At 38.2% G+C, this 19,392-nt stretch overlaps 1 protein-coding gene across 2 annotated transcripts in view; it reads right to left on the reverse strand.

Moving 5' to 3' along the window:
- nfasca (neurofascin homolog (chicken) a) overlaps positions 1–16,654 on the reverse strand; it is a 181,898-nt gene extending 165,244 nt beyond the window's left edge. For both annotated transcript variants that reach the window (XM_088083090.1, XM_088083086.1), the window contains exon 1: positions 16,449–16,654. The gene's annotated coding sequence lies outside the window, so the exon portion shown is untranslated. The remainder of the gene's footprint in view (positions 1–16,448) is intronic.
- Positions 16,655–19,392: the final 2,738 nt, after the last annotated feature.

Below are 19,392 nucleotides of genomic sequence, written 5' to 3' on the forward strand. Positions count from 1 at the left end.
ACTTGAAAGTACAGCTCAGGTAACCTGAGAGGAACCACAGATGGATGGGGGAAAGGGGTAAAAAAAGAATTTTCCATTAAAGGATGGCTGTAGAGTGGGATGATGTAGTGCACGCAGAGATAAACATACACTTGTCTGACTGTCATGGACATTTTGGGTTTTGAAATGGCAGAAAAGATCAAGCTTATTTTGTAAATGTCTATCATATGCATCAGCTTTCTGCACACTAAAGAGAGCCATTTACAAAATAGATGGCAGTTATTTAGTGAAGCAGATTGATTATTGTGGTCCATCCTGCTATCCAATTTCATTATGGGAAGACTAATCAATTTAGAAGAAATGCACTTGCATCCATTAAGTTGCATTAACTTGCACTGTCACTTAGGTTACAGTCATCTTTCTAAACAGATATGCAGAATATGTAGGCAACCAGACAAAATATTTTATTAAGTATTTTGGTTTCCCTTTGAGCAACAGGTTTGTAGTTTGTGTGGAGAGGTGGAACACATTGGCCGAAAAGCAATCTTGAAATCCATCAGCTATCATCTGATGAAGATTTAGCTTTTTGTTATTTTATTTTTTAATTTATTTGCATTAATATGCAATACCTGTTTATAGAGGTTAGCCAAAATGACCAGAGCCAGCTCCTGGAGGCTTATTGTCATCAGTATGATAGCCAATAGGTTCCGACACTGAGGTTACACTGAGGTTACTGAGAGTTTAAGAACCACGCATCAACCTCTGGGGCCCAGAACTTACTTACTTAGTGCCAAAACCTGCAGTTCTTTGGATGACCACTTGAGGCTGACTCCAAGAGTGAGTCAATTTCCATTGACTCCCATGTTAACCCTCTGAAACCCAAGAAAATTGGCCTGATTTCTTTGAATTTGTAAAAGTTACAAGAAAATTGCCTGAAAATTAGCACATAAAAAAAGTCAAACATAAAATATGATAATTATTATTATAATAAACAAAATTAAATTTAATTAAATTAAATAGTTTTCTGGACATTTTTACTAGTTTTTGTTCTCTCTCTCTCTCTCTCTCTCTCGCTCTCAGTTTTTTTGTCACCTTTACTTTTTTTTTCAATTTTTTCAAAATCGCAACAACTTGGTCAGGTGTTAAAAGTTCTTAAACGCTTGTGAAAAGGTGTCTGAACACAGCACAGGATAACTGATATTGATCCGGGTTTGAAAGGGTTAAAATACCCAACTTTGTGGCTGAGACATTTTCTTGAGGTCAAAAACAGTCCAGTTATAATTAGCACAGTCAAAACTTAGAAAAGGATTGTGAAGTTCACCTGAGGGAAGGGTTTTCAGCCCTGCACCTCTTTATACAAAATAAGGCCTTTGCCCACTGGACTAAGTATGAACATATTTCAAAGCTGGTATGATAACAGTATCAAGACCTTTGGTTATCTGTTCGAAGATGAAAAATTATCATTTGAACAAATCAGAGCCAAATACGGCGCACCCTCTCAACATTTTTATGGCCATCTCCAGGTTAGACTTAACATTTCAATAGCAATCTTGATTTCCCTGAAACCCAGCCAATAGCTGCAACTACTGACTCATTCTTGTTACAGTTTTGCAGCAATGAGGAACATGCTTCTCAGTCAAATCGACACCTCACTCCTCGACATCACCAAAATATGGTCACCTCTGGCTCCAAAAAGCCAAGATGGCAACAGGTTAAATGCCAAACTCAAGATTTCAAAACAGGAATCCACAAATCAGTGGATGACGTCACAGTACTTCTGTATATTATTTTTACAGTCCATGGTAACAACCTGTTACCAAAACATTTGGCAATGGGAGAAAAAATTGGCATGAGAAAAACTCTTCCTGAAAGCCAGAAAAAAAAACAATGACTATGATATACACACAGTATGTTAGATGTTAAATACTGAGATTTCAGCTGCCATATACCAACAGTCAAGTCAGTGCTGGAATCAGAAAATACACAATTCAGACAACTACAACTGCCATTACATTTGTCCAGAGCAGCAGTTTCCACGCAGTGCCAGTCATGATATCATCCACAGTTTTTTCTTTTTTTACGAGTCCTGTTAATCCTCTGAAACCCAGATTGACATCACTTTTCTTGCGCTGCATTCAGGTATTTATACCTTTGAATATATTATATTCTTTTTAAAACTAGGGAAATGTGTCCATAGAATATATTTATGCTTATCATAAATAATTATTTAAAATTAATTTACAAAATTAATTTCATTTTTAAGCACCTTTTGAGGGTCAGTTCTTTGTTATTTATTTATTTATATATTTTATTAGGGCCCGAGCACTGACTGATGTGAGGACCCCAATGAAATTGCTCCGTTTCTTAATATTATTATTTTGTCAAATTAATTGCTTTTTTGAGGGCTTTATCATACTCAAAAACTCATGAAACTTTGCACACTTATCAGGACTGGTGAAACGTTTTATATTTTATAGGTCTCATGTTTAGGTGTCAAAAAATGACCTCAGTTGCGCCCCCTAAATGCCATACTCTAAACCAAACCACAAGTCGGCCATTTTGAATTGAAAAGCCTCTTTTTGTGATTTCCTGGTGTTGGATTTTAAGGTAACTTCTCCTACAGCTTTCGCCGTATTGACTTCAAATTTTGTAAATCCTATCTGGGCGACGCTAGATTGCAATGTGTTTCTGTTTCTGTCGAAGGGTGTGGACGTGGCAGGGCCTAGAATTCACGTGATTGATGAGAGTCCTGCCCTGAACATATCTATATGACAATTTTAAGCCATAATGAGAGCACCACCTATTGGCACAAGAAGGTAAAGTTTTACACCAAGACGCATTTCTCCTCAGACAGAAGCTAGTGGAGGCATTTGGAGCAGTCCCCCTGGTTATACTGGTAAACTACAAAGTCATTGAGCAGCTGTGAATTAAAAGGAAAACCAATCAGCTCCATCCTGTTGGCTGACTGACTGACTCCACAGCAGCTCTCTCTGCGTCCCTCAGGGAGAGTCCGACTGGATGCTGACCTGTGGTTCAGATTACACTCCATGCCAGGCGAAGTATTAAAACCCAACATTCACCTCAGCAGGGCGATTGTTCCAAATCCCCTGCCAGGTGAGCAACACACACACATATGCCTAGACAGGCATGCCAGGTGATCGTAGTGATGCCAGTGGGCTTCCCTAATGCAGAATTAATTTACCCATCACTGGGCACCGCCCCATCTTACCCACAATCCACCTGGCCTGGCTGCAACCCATCTGTACTGGCTGCTCCATTTAACTGAATGGGAGCCAGGATAAGAGTTCACTGGGAAAGCAGCCATACAGCCTGCTGCTGCTGTGTACTACGTACTCTGTGCCGCGCTTTGATTAATAAAGGTTGTTTTTAAAGGCTTGTATTTATTTTCGTGCCAATGTTATGTATTTCTAACTAATCCGTATTAATGTGGTCAGCGTGTGTTCTTGTCGGCATATGAAACAGCATGAACGCCACCATGAGATATAAAAACTGATCTAAAAAGGAGGGTAATTTATAGGGGTGTGACAATACACTCAGCTCACGAGACAAGATGAGCAGCTTGCTGCTCGAGGTAACGTGCCAGCATATCCAAAGTGCTGTTCCATCACGTCGTAACATCCATGATTAACTTGTGTGATGGTAACTGTTGCTGCTTCTGCTTGGACATTAACACCGTGGTAGCTGTTTAACTCCGATGAAAAAAAGCAGCCATACGTCTCACCCGCCCGAGCAAACGAGTGACGCAGGGAACACCGAGGCCAGCTTGGGTTGCAAGGTTTTTAATGTGCACAAAGCAGTATAAGTAAATAAGAGTAAAATGCGCGTGACGGGATGGTGCACTTCAGTTCCAGTGTGTGGAGGAGTCGCCAAAATTTTTTCTGATTTTCTACCACAGAAAATGGCCTCATATCAGCTGCAATGAAAATGCTGATGTCTCTCGTTATTGCTGTGGCTCTGGCGCTTGACTCTGGAAGTTTAGGTGCAAAGGCGTCTGTCAGTGTTGTCTGGCCTTTAGCCAACCCTAGTAGCGAGCTGTGGTGGCTCTGTATGTGTCTTTGCATAGTGCTCGTGTTAGCTGCAGTGTACGGTACTATTTTCTTACAGTGCTTACTTATTGTCTGTGTCTTTTCTGTCACTCGGTTGCCATTTATTATTTCCAAATAGTACCCAAAATGCTGCCACACAAACAATTTAAAAGTGGCGGAGGCATCTTAAACGCTGATATTTTCAGACTCCGACGTCATTCTGGCTGCGCTCGATAGGCTGCTGCTGATGCGTTCCTTCTCCTTCTTCTTGTCTGTTTCTGGCAGACTAGACGTAGCAAAGGCGCATTACTGCCCCCCATAAGTCACAAATAGAAGTTTGGATAGCTCACAGTCTGATAGGCTTCTGCCCTGTGCCAGGCTTTTCACTTAAACGAGAAATATCATCACAATTTAATCTTACTAGGGGTGTGGCACGAGATCTCGTCACACCCCTAGTAATTTATTACTCATCGCTATCTCTCTTAAGAATCAGTTACACACATCCGAGATATGCTGTGCTCTTTCGTTGTTTTATAACAATGAAAATAAAGAAATTTTGTCTTTTTGACTCAGTCTTTTGTAATAGTAATAATATTTTAATGCAATATTGCATGTCATCTTTTTAATGAATCTTAAAGGGATAGTTCTGATTTTCTGAGGTGGGGCTGTATTGGGGTATTTATCCATAGCCAGTTTATTACATACAGTAGATGTCAGTCAGCATGACCCCGGTTTGGAGAAGCAGGCTGGAGTCTGACACAGAAGCTAAGCAATGTACTGCTGTAGATGGGGGCCAGCAACTAAATGTATCTTTGCCACCTAAAAAAAGCCCAGTCTAAAAAAATCAATGTTAGTTTAAGTGTACGCTATATTAAGAGTATTTTCACTGCATTAGCTCTCCTTCAGATAGCCCACATTGGCAGGAAGCCACTAACGACTTCAGTTCCTCATCTATGCTCTTGTCAAAGCCACCAGACTCCTTTAAGTCATTTCAGCTTGCTTAAGGAGCTGCTGGTCCACCGCTGCTTTGATCATTTAGTTAGTTTGTGTTCTTGTGCGACTCTGGTGAATCCAAACTAACTCTTTTAAATGCCAAAGTCACACAATAAGACAAAATAAAACAAACTATTCACAGCAGCACCTGCACCACATTGGCCGCAGGTTCAAGTCCAGCCTCAGCACTTTGCTGCATGTCTCCCCCTCTTTCTCTACCCCTTTCACGCTCACACTGTCCTGTCGATTAAAGGCAATAAAAGCCCCAAAAAAAAATCTTTATAAAAAAAAATAGCTCATTTTTCCCATTTAAAATCACTGTTTGACATTAAAGTAAAGCAGTGAAAGTACTCACATTATAGCATAGCATTCATCTGATAGTGATATTTTTAAGGTGGGACTTTTTGTAGGTGTCTAAAATACATTTTGTTGCCAGCCCCAGTCCACAGCAGTATATTGCTTAGCGTCCATTTTGGACTCAGGCCTGCTTTCCCAAACTGGGGGTGTAATGACTGACATCTACTGTTTGGATTATACAGTCTCTGGATTAGAACCCCATAAAGCCCCACCTCAGAAAAATCTGAACTCTCCCTTTAACTGGCTGTAATTATAGCAGTGTGTGGTCCATATGTGTATCCTCAAGATGAAATGCACTATACAAATTAAAGAATTATTATTATTACTATTAGTAGTAGTCATAGTATGAGCATTATTGATTTGTATTATTATTACATTTTTCCCGGCTGTTTCTCAAAGGTGCATTTTGTAAGATCTGGTCATAATTTTAGTTTAAAACATCCAAAAAATGAACTAACCCTGTCAACAGAGTGTGAAGAAGTAACACCTTTGATGTTCTGTCCAAGATGCCTATGGATTAGGGCAGCTGCGGCTCAGAGGCAGAGTGGTCATCCCCTAATCGGAACCTCAGTGGTTCAATTCCCGGCTCCTCATGTCCTCATGTTGAAGTATCCTTGGGCAGCGTCATCGGAGTCATGCGTATGAATGATTACTACCTAAGTGGTACCTTGTATGGTAGCCTTTGCCTCTACTGTGTGAATGGGTGAATGTGACATGTCTCTGAAAGCACTTTGAGCAGTTGAAAAGTCTAGAAAAGCACTATACAAGTACTGTCCATGTACCATTTACCATTGTACTGCAGCGATATCCACTACTAGGTAGCCAGGGACGGGCCGTCCCTTCTGTAACAATACATCCTGTCCTGAGAGGCAACAGTGAGTCACTGCAGCCTCTATTGAGAGGAGAGGATCAAGTAGCGGAGTCGGCTGGTGTAGAGAGTCAGTGGATACAGCATAGAAGTTACATACTCAGTAAATTAGTTATTTAGTGTGTAAGACACACAGCAATGGTAGAAGTTATCGCCATCACAGGCAGCTTCCGGAGAGAAGAAACATTTTGCAGCAAAGAAGAGAAGCAATGTAAGAAGAAGCAAAACCAGAGTAAATGTTGGTGTGCCTTTAAAGGAAACCATGCAGTTTGATGCTGAAGTCATAGCGTTTCTTATAGACTGGTAAGTTACATCTAATGTTGGCTATTTACCAAAACATATCTGTAGTGTAACCAATGACAACACCAACTGTGGGCTCACAGTCATTTAAAAGGTGAAATACATGTGAATATTCTGTATGTAACATGTTGGCAGGTTTTAGAGAAAGTGTGTTTGCTGTTTGACTGTGGGACACATATGGACGCACTCTCTGAGAAGCAGACTGTGTGTGTGACTGTTTGGAGGAAACGTGTTGTGTGTGACAACACTGACATCTGCTGGCCAGAAACCCAAACTGCAGCATAGTTGCAGCATGGAGCCCAGGGCTTTCAGAGATGCTTTAAGGAAATTATTACAGGATTATGGCTACTTAGATATGTTTTGATGGTTTTTATCAAAGGGTTCTAATCTTTGTCATGTAAAAGACCATTAATTGGATACAGTTTAACCCTTTAAAAAACTGTCCGGACATCAGTTTTCTTGTGCCGCCTTCAAATGCCTTTCACTTTGAAACCTGAGCATATTGGTTTGATTTCTTTGGAAATATGGGGGAAAATGTAATGACCTACATGGCAACAAATGTCCGACAAATTGCAAGAAATTAGTCAAAAGTGTCTTTTTATATGTTTAAAGTTATGTTACAGAAGAAAAAATAAAACATATATTTTTTAATTGTCTGAAATTTTTTGGGTCATTTTTTTTGTTTGTTTCTGTTTTCTTCTTTTCTTTTTTCGCTTATTTTCAGGTAATTTTCTTGCCACTTTTTACTATTTTCTTGGGGTTTTTTGGGCAATGTGTTGTTAAGTCAGCCATTTCTTCTTTCCATGTTTTTAAAAGAAATAAAATCAATTTGCTCAAGTTTTGTTAAAGGCCCAAACATTTGTTCATGGTTCTTTGTGGCCATAGAGGGGTTGTGTTCATTTACTTTTCTCTCCAATGAATTTTGTGTTTATTGTCTTAGTTGCAGTATGTTGGTTGAATTATTCATTTTTGTTTAGTTTTGTCTTTTAATTACCTTAAGGTCTCTCAAGGGGTTTATTCTAATGAGAAAACTTGTAAAACAACAACAACATGTGAACATGTGTTGGGATTTGAGATGTGGGACCAGAGTCATTAAAGGCCTCAAACTCCTTGAAGTTCTAGTCAGAGGGGTAAAGGTGTGAAAGTGGGCAGCGACTGAGTTCCCTCTCATGAGCTCTTTTATATGGGACACACAACTACTTCTGTCACATCATTGCATTAAGGACACATTTAGATGAAAACAGAAAAGTCTGTCCTTTGCGTTTTCCAAAAAATCTGTGTTTACATGATATTGTGAAAATAATCCTTGAATACAGAGATCTGCAAAAAACAACCGCAGTCGTGTGCATGCCAGGCAGGCAGTTGGCGGTATAACTTTGATACAATATAAGAACACCACGTGCATGCGTAATGTGCAGGCGTAATGTCACCCTTCTCACAGGAGCCACGCATTACCAGTTTACACGGCGACAGTTTTCAAAAGACTGCACTCTGGAACCCGATTACAAAAGTCTCCGTTTTCAGGGCCCCAAAATGCTGTTGTCATGTGAACAACAGGCCAAACAGCAACATTAGTTTAACATTTCATGCAAGAACCTAGGGCCGCTGGATTATGGCAAAAATATTTTGGTCAATATTGAAATCAAGATTATTTATCATGATTACTCATTGACTTGCTGCATTTATTTAACATAAATAACTCCTATAAACAGTTGAACTTTAATTTCCCTTAATACTTTTCCCATTGAGCTTCTTATAATTCCTTAATTTAATTCATATTGAGTTGCTTTGTAAAATGTGTCTTTAACTGATGACTGTTGATGGGGTTGTCATTTTCTCCTTTTGTTTTTTATTTTTTGGTCATAGGCCACTTTATGTTTAAACTTAAGATGATTAAAATTATTTAACGTGTTGCCATGTGGTGCAGACACCACCATGTAGCAAATTTTGCATTTTATCCTTTTTTGCTCCACGTCGGATGCCTCGTATCCAAAATGTTCCCGCACAACGGAATTTGTCACGCCTGATTTGCTCACCAAATGCTGTTGCTCTTCTTCGTCATCTTTCCTCGCGCTGATACAACTCGCCTCGCTGGCAGTATCCGCTGCAAGTGTTGAGCTCAGGCTGAGGGAGGGAGGGGCGGAAGTGAGCATGCGCGTGGCATTCAGGGCACGAGACAAAATTAGGGCACACTTGCAAAACGGAATGTAATTGTTTTTCTCGATTACATAGTTTTTGTAATTGTTGGGAGCCGAAATTTAAATTGAAATCAAAATTTGATTAATTGCACAGCCCTGCAAGAACCGTTGCTGTCTAATTAGCCCGAGGCCATGCAAAACCAAATTCTAGGAGAGAAATAAGAGAGGCTGGGAGAAGCAGCCAGGAGTAAGCTATGATGGCCCTTCAAATCAGGTATGAACAAATTTGTCCTGAGGCGTATTTGGACAACACGCCATAAAAAACAGCATACCTCAGAGCCTGACATATTTGTAAGTGTGTGTTCACAGCATCTCTCTGCTTTCATTCTTTAGAAGAAGTCGACTGACACCTGACACCTTAGAGTCAGATTTCTCAGTAAAGACACATCATATACATATCATCCTGCATCTGTTTATGGGTGTGGTGCATTTTTAAGCATGCCGTGTTCATCTTTCGTCATAACCCACCAGGTCATTTTTTAGCACACAACCCCACTGACCATGAAACAACTGCTGACAGATGGCACAAGTCAGAGAAAGCTTGGCTGCAGGTCACAGTAACATGGAAGCTGTTCTGACTGCCCCGACATCTTTAATTCATAGTGGAAAAACATATTCCATTCTGAAGCAGGTCACGCTCTGGTAGATCTAGATCTGCAGATCCCAGGGCACTGTGGCCCACATTCAATATGGAAGCCAATAGCGGACAGTCAGGAGGGAATTAATCATTATTCATCGGCTGATGCCGGCGCGAAGGCATAATGCATGCATAGTTCCTAAAATAATAATACTATCAATAATTTATGGAGGACTGAAACTGACAAAATCAAAAATAAATAAATAAATGAATAAACAAGTATAATAAATAAATGAAAATGCCAAAAAAAAAAAATTTTTTGTTTAATTTCCACATTTAATTTATCAATTTATTCATTTTTATATTTATTTGCTTATTTTTTATGTATTATTTCCCAGATTTATTAATTTTCCATTTTATTTTCCATTTTACATATTTATTTATTTGCCTATTTGCCACGCTGATGTCGATCAACCAATAGGTGAAAAGTTGACACCCCCATGGCACATCAGAAATGCATGGAAATTTTGGGTGGAAAAGGAAAAAGAGAAGTAAATATGTTTGAGGAAATACATGGAGGAGGAGGCAAATAGGGAAAATAATACATAAATAAATGCATAAATGATTACACAATTAAATAAATATATTTAAAAATGAATCAATAAAAATGGAAAATAAAATGGGAAATTAAATAAATGGGGGATTTTCTATGCAAAGTGGAAAATTGTGCATAAATAAATAAGCAAATAGATATGAAAATGAATAAATTGATAAATAAAATGCCAACTTCAACTTGTCAGTCCTCTAGAGCAGCAGCACCAGCTAACTCACTGCCAAACTGCCATCACAATAAGAGCAAAGTCACGACTCTAAAGATCTTTTTGGTATGTGGTTAAACAGATGTATGAGGTACGTATCAAGAGTCAGTGTATGACATACAGTAGATGGTTGTTGGCACACGCCCAGTTTGGCGAGGCAGACAGTAAAATGTGAAGTGCTGGCACATACTGTAACCAAGTCCAGACAGCAGCAGCTCTCTGGGTCTTTGAGCACGACTTTACAGTTTACACAATTAACATGTCCACTTTTCTCTCTTTCTTTTTCAGGCCGTTTAGTCTCCCTCTGCAAACATTTTTCTTCCATACTCTGGTTCACAAAGTTATCCTTTTGTTTCTATAGTAGGCAGGTTTCCATTAACTCTCAAACTGTGCAAATTCTAAATTGTTAATACAAAATATGCCGAATGGAAACACATCAGTTTTGAAAAAAAAACTACCGTGAAGTTTTCATGCTTGCATGAAGTGGTATTTTAGGTGGTTTGAAAAAGTCATATTTCGCAAAACTGCAATGGAAACACTTTTTTGGCTGTTCTAGGTGACATGGTGCAATGGCTATGTGCTTATCAGTAGGAACTGGCTCCCTCAGGCATGATGCAGTAGCTGCATGGGATTCTGTATTTATAATTTATTTTTAATTTTTTTTTAGATTGTTTTTATTTAAGGCTTGGTTTTATAGTTTTTGTGTTTTTATTGGTATTTATTACATAAAATACATAATATTTATTACATACTAATATTTTGATCAGCACTGGGGCACTTTAATTATTTTATTATTTTATCTTTTTTATGTATATATTTTATTTTTTTATCCTTTATCTTGTATCTTTTTACCTGTACCTTTCTGTCATGTTTTTATGTATGTTGTCTTGTAGTGTCTGACAATTTGTGTTAAACGGATGCCTTGCACTATATACTACAAACCAAATCTACCTACGGGTACAAATAAAGGAACCTGAACCTACAAGAGGTGTGTTATTGCATCACGTAACTCTACAAAAGTTTAGCAGATCATCTGAAAGTTATGAATCCAAAATTCCTCTGTGAAATCGTGGACTATCACCTCCCAGAAATCCCTCATACGTGGCCACTCCCACGTGTAAGGGGCTTGACTTTTTATTATTGCTCGCACAACACACCTACCTCGCCTTCAACTGGAAATAATGACGCCTAGTGCAGTGGCTGCAGTAGAAATAAACCTCCACCTCGCTACATATATGCTTTTTCTGTGCTGGATGCCTGCTGCTTACAGTCTGGCACCTGTTGGTTACCTTTTTATAAAGCTCTGACCTCACCTGAGCGCTGTGGGGGTACACGCCCATAAACATCCCAAGCTCAGAAAATAACAAAAGGCAGAGGGCAGAGTCGGCAGATAAATACGCCACCGCAAACTTCTAATGTCCTAAGTGATGACTGAGAGGGATATCTTCTGTATCAGTCTATACATAGTATAGACATTGATTTTTATGAAGGTATCCTGCAAAGTATACCTTTAAATATAAGTATAATTCTAAAAATGAGCATTATAGTTCCTCTTTCAATGAGGTTAGAGTTTTATCACTATTTTATTTCTTTTTAATGAGTGTTAGTATTATGTTATTACAAAACAACAAAAAGTTGAGACTAATATAGTGTTTTTTGGTCATTGAGTCCAAGCTGTTATTTAATAACTCAGTAGCGTGGTATGTTTGTGTCTGTGTGTCCTTTTTTTCCATTTCCATTTAAATTTTTATGTTTTCCATTTAATTTTATTGATAATTGATTTAATATGAATTAAATCACCAGTTATAGTATCCTTGTCAAAATACTGTCATTTAATATACAGTAGATGCTGCAGTCACCTGATGAACATCTGGCCTCTCTCTGTAAGCCCAGTGCCCATCCAGATGCTACCCTGTCCTATTCTTATGTAAGACCATTAAACTGCTGGCCAAGGCTCAGGTCACACACACACACACCCACACACACACACACACACACACACACACACACACACACATACAGCAGTCAGTATGCCGACATACTGATACACAACAGGAATATGATTTATTGATATGATATATATAAATTATTTTGGTTATTGCATACCAAAATGTTTAAGATGTATTTATACTATATTGTTTTTGATACATGACTCAACTTTATTCATAAAACATGTTCAGAAGTTTAAAAACACAAATGAAACTGAGATATATTCATGTGATGAGGCTACAAACACATGACATCAGGCAGTTTGCACATGCATGTTGTGACTCCATGGCAATCTCAGTATTTAAACTACTACAGAGGCAAAGTCAACCTAAAGCATTGTTTTTTATTTTTATATTGTAGGTGACCTTGTATTTTCAGAAATGTAATTTAAGTAGAAAAATATCTTAAGTCAATTATTATTCTAAAAGTTACCTGGACATTAGCCTATTTGGACCCTGCTACAATGCCACATAGCTAGCTTAGCATTAGCATAAGTGATGAGATGTAGCATTTCCATTACCTTTACCCTTAACTTAACCACCTCTCTTCTAACATATTTCATAGTGAGGCCTATGTAATCATTAACTTAGCATTTTCCGCTTCAGGGCAAAGGAGTAAAGGGAGCTGAGGCTCATGTGCTCAGAAATATCGGATTTACCATATTTACAAGTTACAAGCACATGAACGGCCCTCCAAAGTCATAATTACAAGTGGGAAATTGGACATTTCCGATGATACCTGAGTTGCTGAGTTGTGACATTTCAGGGCAGCAGAAATGGTGTAAAGCATGGAAACAGTGTCAACAACTGACGGTAAAAAATGTTTTGTTATTTTGTTCACAGTAGCTATTATTTACTTTTAGTAGCTGCATCTATTAGCTGTAGCACGCATGCAAACTTTTAACTATTAAACATGCCAGGCGAGTGTAATGGCCTTGCAATTGCCATTCACCTTTTGTCCTCTGGGGTCATTCTGGCCCTGCCCTGTTTTGACTGTTATTTGAAGCATATTGTATAAATTGTCAATCAATTTTGTGTTACACATTTAGTCTTACTTCAGTCCAACCCATGACCACACATTTTTCCCTTCGTTTTGGAATTTTAGGCCAATAGACCTTGTTTACATAAATATAAAAAACATATTTTGATGGCAAAAGATTTCACTTGGGGTTAGATTAACTCTAAGTCCAAGACGTGAGTTAACATTGATAACGTTATTTTAAATCACAAGTAGCCGACTTAACGTCATAAATGCATAAACATGGCAGCAAAAGTCAATGTTTAGTCAATGGTAAGAAACTTTTTTTATTTATTCACGTATTAAATATCAATTTTTGATCACATGTAAAGTGTAATATGGTACTAATGTTAACTGCTGCCCATGTAGAGTGACCCGGATTAAAATATAATATATAAAATATATAAAAAATAAAATGACATAAAAATACAAATAAAGTGGAAACAGCTTTCAACCTCTTGTTTAAGCGCTCTTAGCATTGAAATGCAACCCATCTTCTCTGTAGCCTCTATGTTCTTTACGACCTCAAAGCACATGAACACAATGAAGTCGAAAGAACAACTTCTCAACTTGGAAACTATCACTATATAGTTAACTATCACTATATACATCACTATATACATCTCCTGAATGCAGCATGTGGACTGACGTGTAGGTATGGTGGGCGAGTCTGCAGCTATACCTATTCGAAAGAGTGTGTTGTCAAAATGAAAGGTTCATTCTGCACTTCAGATGCAATTTGATGGGAAAACGAGTGAAGAGAGATGTCAACCATTTCTCTAAAGGCTCTATGTAATAAACTCTCTCTCAAACATGAACTCACATCCACTTTTTTTCTCTCCATAGGTGCATTAGGCTCTCATTACACCAGTCAATAAGCAAACCCTTCTATACAGTTACACAGTCACAGCAAAACACACACAGCCCCTATGGAAGAACACTATAGGAATACAAGGAGAAGAGGAGGTACTGCAAGTATAATAGGTCATGAAAACTCACAACTGAGAACCACAGACAAGTGCTTACCTTATGAACCCATTCAAGGATTAGCACTAAATTAGCAGAACTGATAATGAGTCATTTTTAAGTGGTGGAACATCATGTTTTCATTAATCACATATATTTTACATGTGTTGAAAAGTAAATGTGAAAAGTAAATGTACTCGAATGCTGTTCTTAGGGACAGTATTTGTATTTTAGGTACCTCTACTATACCTTGTACATTGCCAACATATTTCAGTGCCACTTTATACTTGTAATCAACTAAATTTTAAAGGAAAATGTACACTTTTCTTATATATTTATTTGACAGCAATAGCTTGTAATTTGCAGAAAATAATTTAATACACAAAGCATGAGGTGAGTTTATAAATGGTGATGCACTGTAATAGATTAAATAACCCCACCAGTATAAAGTAACATAAATCAGCTCCACCTCAGAGCTGGACTGGAAAAGGCTTCTCATATATTGTATACATGTTGAGTACATTCTGTGCTACTGTGCTTTTACCTCAAAAAAAATATGTATAAAGGACTTTTACTCACAAGGGAGCATTCACATAGTGTGCATCAGTACTGAAGGCTCTGAATAGCCTGACAAGGAAGACATTTTCAAATTTAAGTTGTAAAACTGAATTGTTTGCAGGAGATAACTCCAATGCATGACACTTTATACACAGCAGTTATTAATTAAGACACACTTAAAAGTAACTACTATAACTATCATATGACAATGGTCAATGAAAACATTAGGATTGAAACATGCTTTAGGTCACTATTGATGACAGTCCCCTGTGGGGACATTATGACTGTAAAGCAGGGCTACTGTTGACATGCAATATGAACTACCAGATTTAACAATGTAGCTAAACTCTGTGTAGCCTACAGACGGACTACCCTGCTAGCATTTTTTGGTTCTAAAAACGTTCTGAGAATGGTACAATGCAACCAATGCACTGTTTTAGTGAAGTTTTCTTTTCAATCCGAGATTCCTAAACTCTTCCTTCACCTCCAAGAGATGTAGCAGGATCAAGGACAAATTTTAATTTCATTTTTTAAGCTATGTTTAAAAAATTGCTGATAAATCTACTTTGTACCTTGTAAAATGTTCTTAAAGTTAGGCCAAAATTCTCTATAAACATAATTGTTAAATAATTGTTTTTTTCATTTTTGTTAACATATCACATTACATTTTTATCAAAAAAAAAAAAATAACATGCTCTAAATGTTGCTTTAAAAATGTTCTTTGTTCTCATGTAAAATTTTGGGAATGTTTTATAAAAAGAATATTCAATAATCTGTCACCGCACACCAAAACATCCTCACAATGTTGCACTTATAACGTCACATAGTCAGCACTTTATTATATATTATACTTTATTATATAGCACATTATTTGAAATGATCTTTAAACAGGTTTTTTTTGCGCATTAGGTTAAAATGTTTTCTTAAAACATTATTGCAGCTTGTAGGTGAGTTAGCCAATCCTGTGGGAACGTTCAATGCTGGGTAGATGGGACTAGTAAAGTAATAATTTAGGACTTCAGTTACTAGTGATCTCATAAAGTATAAAGGTAGGCTAAAGTCCAACAAGGTCACCATGTAATGTAGCCCACCACTGTAACACAAACACACACGCTGGTCGCTCTGATAATATTTCAGGAATATACTTTTGTGTGGTCCACTGGGTGATGAGATCTATAGGCCTGATCGTCTTTAGATGCTGTGCTTTTTCTCTGAGTGGCCTTCCTCACATTCAGATGTGCTCTAATCCACTTCCAGCGCTGAGACAGACCTGACTCACCCTGTGTGCAGCCCAGCCTGCAGCCCCGGGGCCTAAACCAAACAAGCCCAACTTGACAGCCCTTTAAACGTCCCCGTTCGCTCGTCCTCTGCAATGACACTTCTCCTCGAACATCACACACACACACACACACACACACACGGGCCTCTGCAGATGCGAGGCCCGGCCCGGTCATTTCATCGGACTTTGGTACCTTTATTTGCGATTGGCGCAGAGCAGCAAAAAATCCCACCGAAACCGCAGCATCATCCACAAGATGCGCAGAGAGAGGCGGGGGCCCGCGTGCACCGGGTGCCCGGGAAACACTGCAATGAGACGGGGCAACAGCTATACGGAGCCTCCAGGACGGGACCGAAGCTGCGTCCTGTCCTGCTGTCATTTAACACATCCTCGGTTCTTGTCATCGCCCCGGTCCAGCTTCGCGCCGCGAGCGGGACACCACCCGATGCGTCAGAGCATCAACTACCGAGCATCACAGAGAGAAGTAGAAAGTGTCCGCTTACCTTACAGCTCCTCTCCCCTTCTGCTGCACCGGGGACCATCAACTCCGCAGCGGCATCAGAAAAACATCCACCTCCTCCTCTGAGCTGTCGGCGTTACCGGAGCTCTGACTCTGTGTTTCCTGTCAATGCGGCGCAGGTCTCTCTCTCTCTCTCTCTCTCTCTCTCTCTCTCTCTCGTTCACTCGTTCAGCTGTTCTCTCTCCTCTCCGCAAGCACGCGTCCCCGGCTGTGTGCACGTTCACGTAACCAGGGGTTGGCGGGCAGGTGGTCTCGGGCTGGAGGTTCAAGGCAAATTGGTCTGATTTCTTTTAAAAACATTGGATGAAGGCAATGAGCAATTTAAGAAGGAATGACCTAAAAATCGGGAAGAAATTAATTACCTTAAAATTGGCACAAAAAAACTCACAAACAAACGGGAAGTTTAAAAATAAAAGAAATAAAGAAAAAGACAACCACAGGAAGATGACCTGGAAAAAACTACTTAAAATTCTAATTTTTCTTTAATTTTAGATTTAGAACTATTGTAATTAGATTTATAGTTGTCTGGAATTGTTTTATTAAAAAAAAAAAAAAAAGACAGAAATCCAAAATATACTAATTTCTTACAGTTTGTAGAACATGTCTTGCCAAGTTGCTCATTGCCTGAAATAATAATCAATAATAATATAATAATCAAGCCAATCTGCTCAGGGATCAAAAGTTTAAATGCTTTTAAAGGTGCCTGAAAGCAGCACAAGAAAAGTGATTTCGTTCCAGGTCTCAAAGATTATACTCATACGCCACCATTGTCTGATAGGACACAAATAGTAGAATATAGCACAATTCAGGAAAATATCATGTAAAAAATGTAAGGTTTTTTTTACATACACGAATGTGATAATATCAAATCCTACACACCACTGAGCTGAATTTGAGACAACATATGCCGAATTGTGACACATTAAAAGTGTAAAGGAGATGAACCAGTGACTGTGTCAGACAGGTGTAGGTATTACTGTGTAAATACTAACACAGTTATATGTTGATGTATAATAATGAGCATATATTATCACATTGGTGTGTTAATGGTTGTAAGTGATAAATAAAAACAAAAATGTAACTTGGAATTATTTTTAAAATAATTTATTTTAATTATTTTTAAGACATTTAGTCAACAATTCATGTGAAACTCATGAATTAAAAAGTTCTTAACAAAACCTTATATTTAGCAATGATGTGGAGGCAAGTTGCCAACACATTCTCATCCCAAGTTGTCACATGTTACAGCTTCCCAGTGGACTTCCGTGTCTAAATATTACATTTTAGGTATCCTTCTGCATCTGCTCTTTACACTCTAGGCTGGCGCTAATGTGATGTCAACAAATGCATGGGGTGGGATGATGCTGCATGTGGTTATGTTTAGGCAACAACAGCACATGTTACATATCCCAGGTTGCAAAAAATAACCAAATGAAAGCAGATAATATTGCTATATATATTTTTTAAATTTTGATTTTGAAAAGTGCATTTTGTGTGCAGAGTGACATCAGTGTGTGTAATATTAAAGCAAGCCTAATTATTGAGTCTTTGTTGTGAAACGTAGAAAAGCCATCTTTCCGAGTTGACCTTTGTCGTGTAAAGTGCTTCGCTCCCAGGCCGGCTGTCTCGGAGTGGAGCTGATTGGAGCTGACTGCACAGGTATCACACAGGTAAATTTAAACTGGACTTCTTTTAATTAAGGTAAAATTGTGTCAGAACTTTTATTTCGTGTTATACAGTGTGATAAACAAATTGACACTGTAAGCATTATCATCAACAACAGTAAACAGTGAAACACAAATAACGCTAGCTTAATTAGCGAGTGCTAGCGGCTAGCTGATGCTAGAGACGCTTGTAAGTGCCCTTCAAACAGAGCATACACGTCTTTATCCTCCCGACTGGCTCGGCCGAATGGTCTTAATTCTCACAGGCAAACTTGTCATCACGTAGCCAAGTCGACATTTCATATTTTACCACCAACCGGTAAGATAATAATTGCTAACAGAGGAGGGGTCATTACCAGACAGTGTTGTGGAGTATTGCTGCATTCATGTGGTATCAGAAGGTCGGAGTTTCAGAGTTTGGAAGTCGTTCTTCCACCTTCATTGTGTTAATGTGCTTTGCAGTCATAAAGTGGGAACAACATGGAAGCTACAAAGAAGATTGAGACTGATAGCTGTTTCCACTTTATTTAAATATTTATATATAATTTCAGTTTTTATATATTTTATATTCTTGTATTTTAATCCAGGTCACTCTACATGGACAGCAGTTAACACCATATTGCACTTTACATTAGGGCTTTGCATCTTCACTGGTCTCATGATTTCACTCAATTACAATTATCATGTCAATGATTTGATTTAATTCCTCCTCAGTTTTCTATATTAATGGACATGGCTACTTTTTCTGTATTATTTAAGTATTTCTTTACAAATCAGATTGAAATGTTCCAATCCGAAAATCAAACTCGTGCTTCTCAGTCTAGCTGATGCTTCTGGCAGTCTAAGCAAGTAATTTATATAGTGTAGTGTATTTCTTCATGTTAACATAAATGTTTAAACATTAAATTAATGGTTGCTACCAGGAACTTGTTTTGACGTTTATTGTCCAGCTTCGGCAGGTAACTCAACAAGCCATGTTAAGTGGCTATAATCAGTTATGTGCATTGTTTTAGCATCGTCCACATCTGCATCCTGATGCATCTAAGAAAGGAGTAATTTCAACACCATTACCCCGACCAATGTGATCAAAAATTTAACACAATGAATCATGATGTATGAAAAGTTGCCATTGACCAAACATTGACTTTTTCCCACCATGTTTATGCATTTATGATGTCCAGTTGGCAACTCGTGTTATAAAATAACGTTGTTATTAATGTTAGTACACTCGCCTGGCATGCTTTATAGCTCAAAGTTTGCTTG

Source organism: Plectropomus leopardus, chromosome 2 (assembly GCF_026936395.1).
Source record: "Plectropomus leopardus strain MGB_pleo_1.0 chromosome 2, ASM2693639v1, whole genome shotgun sequence".
NCBI lineage: Eukaryota > Metazoa > Chordata > Actinopteri > Perciformes > Serranidae > Plectropomus > Plectropomus leopardus.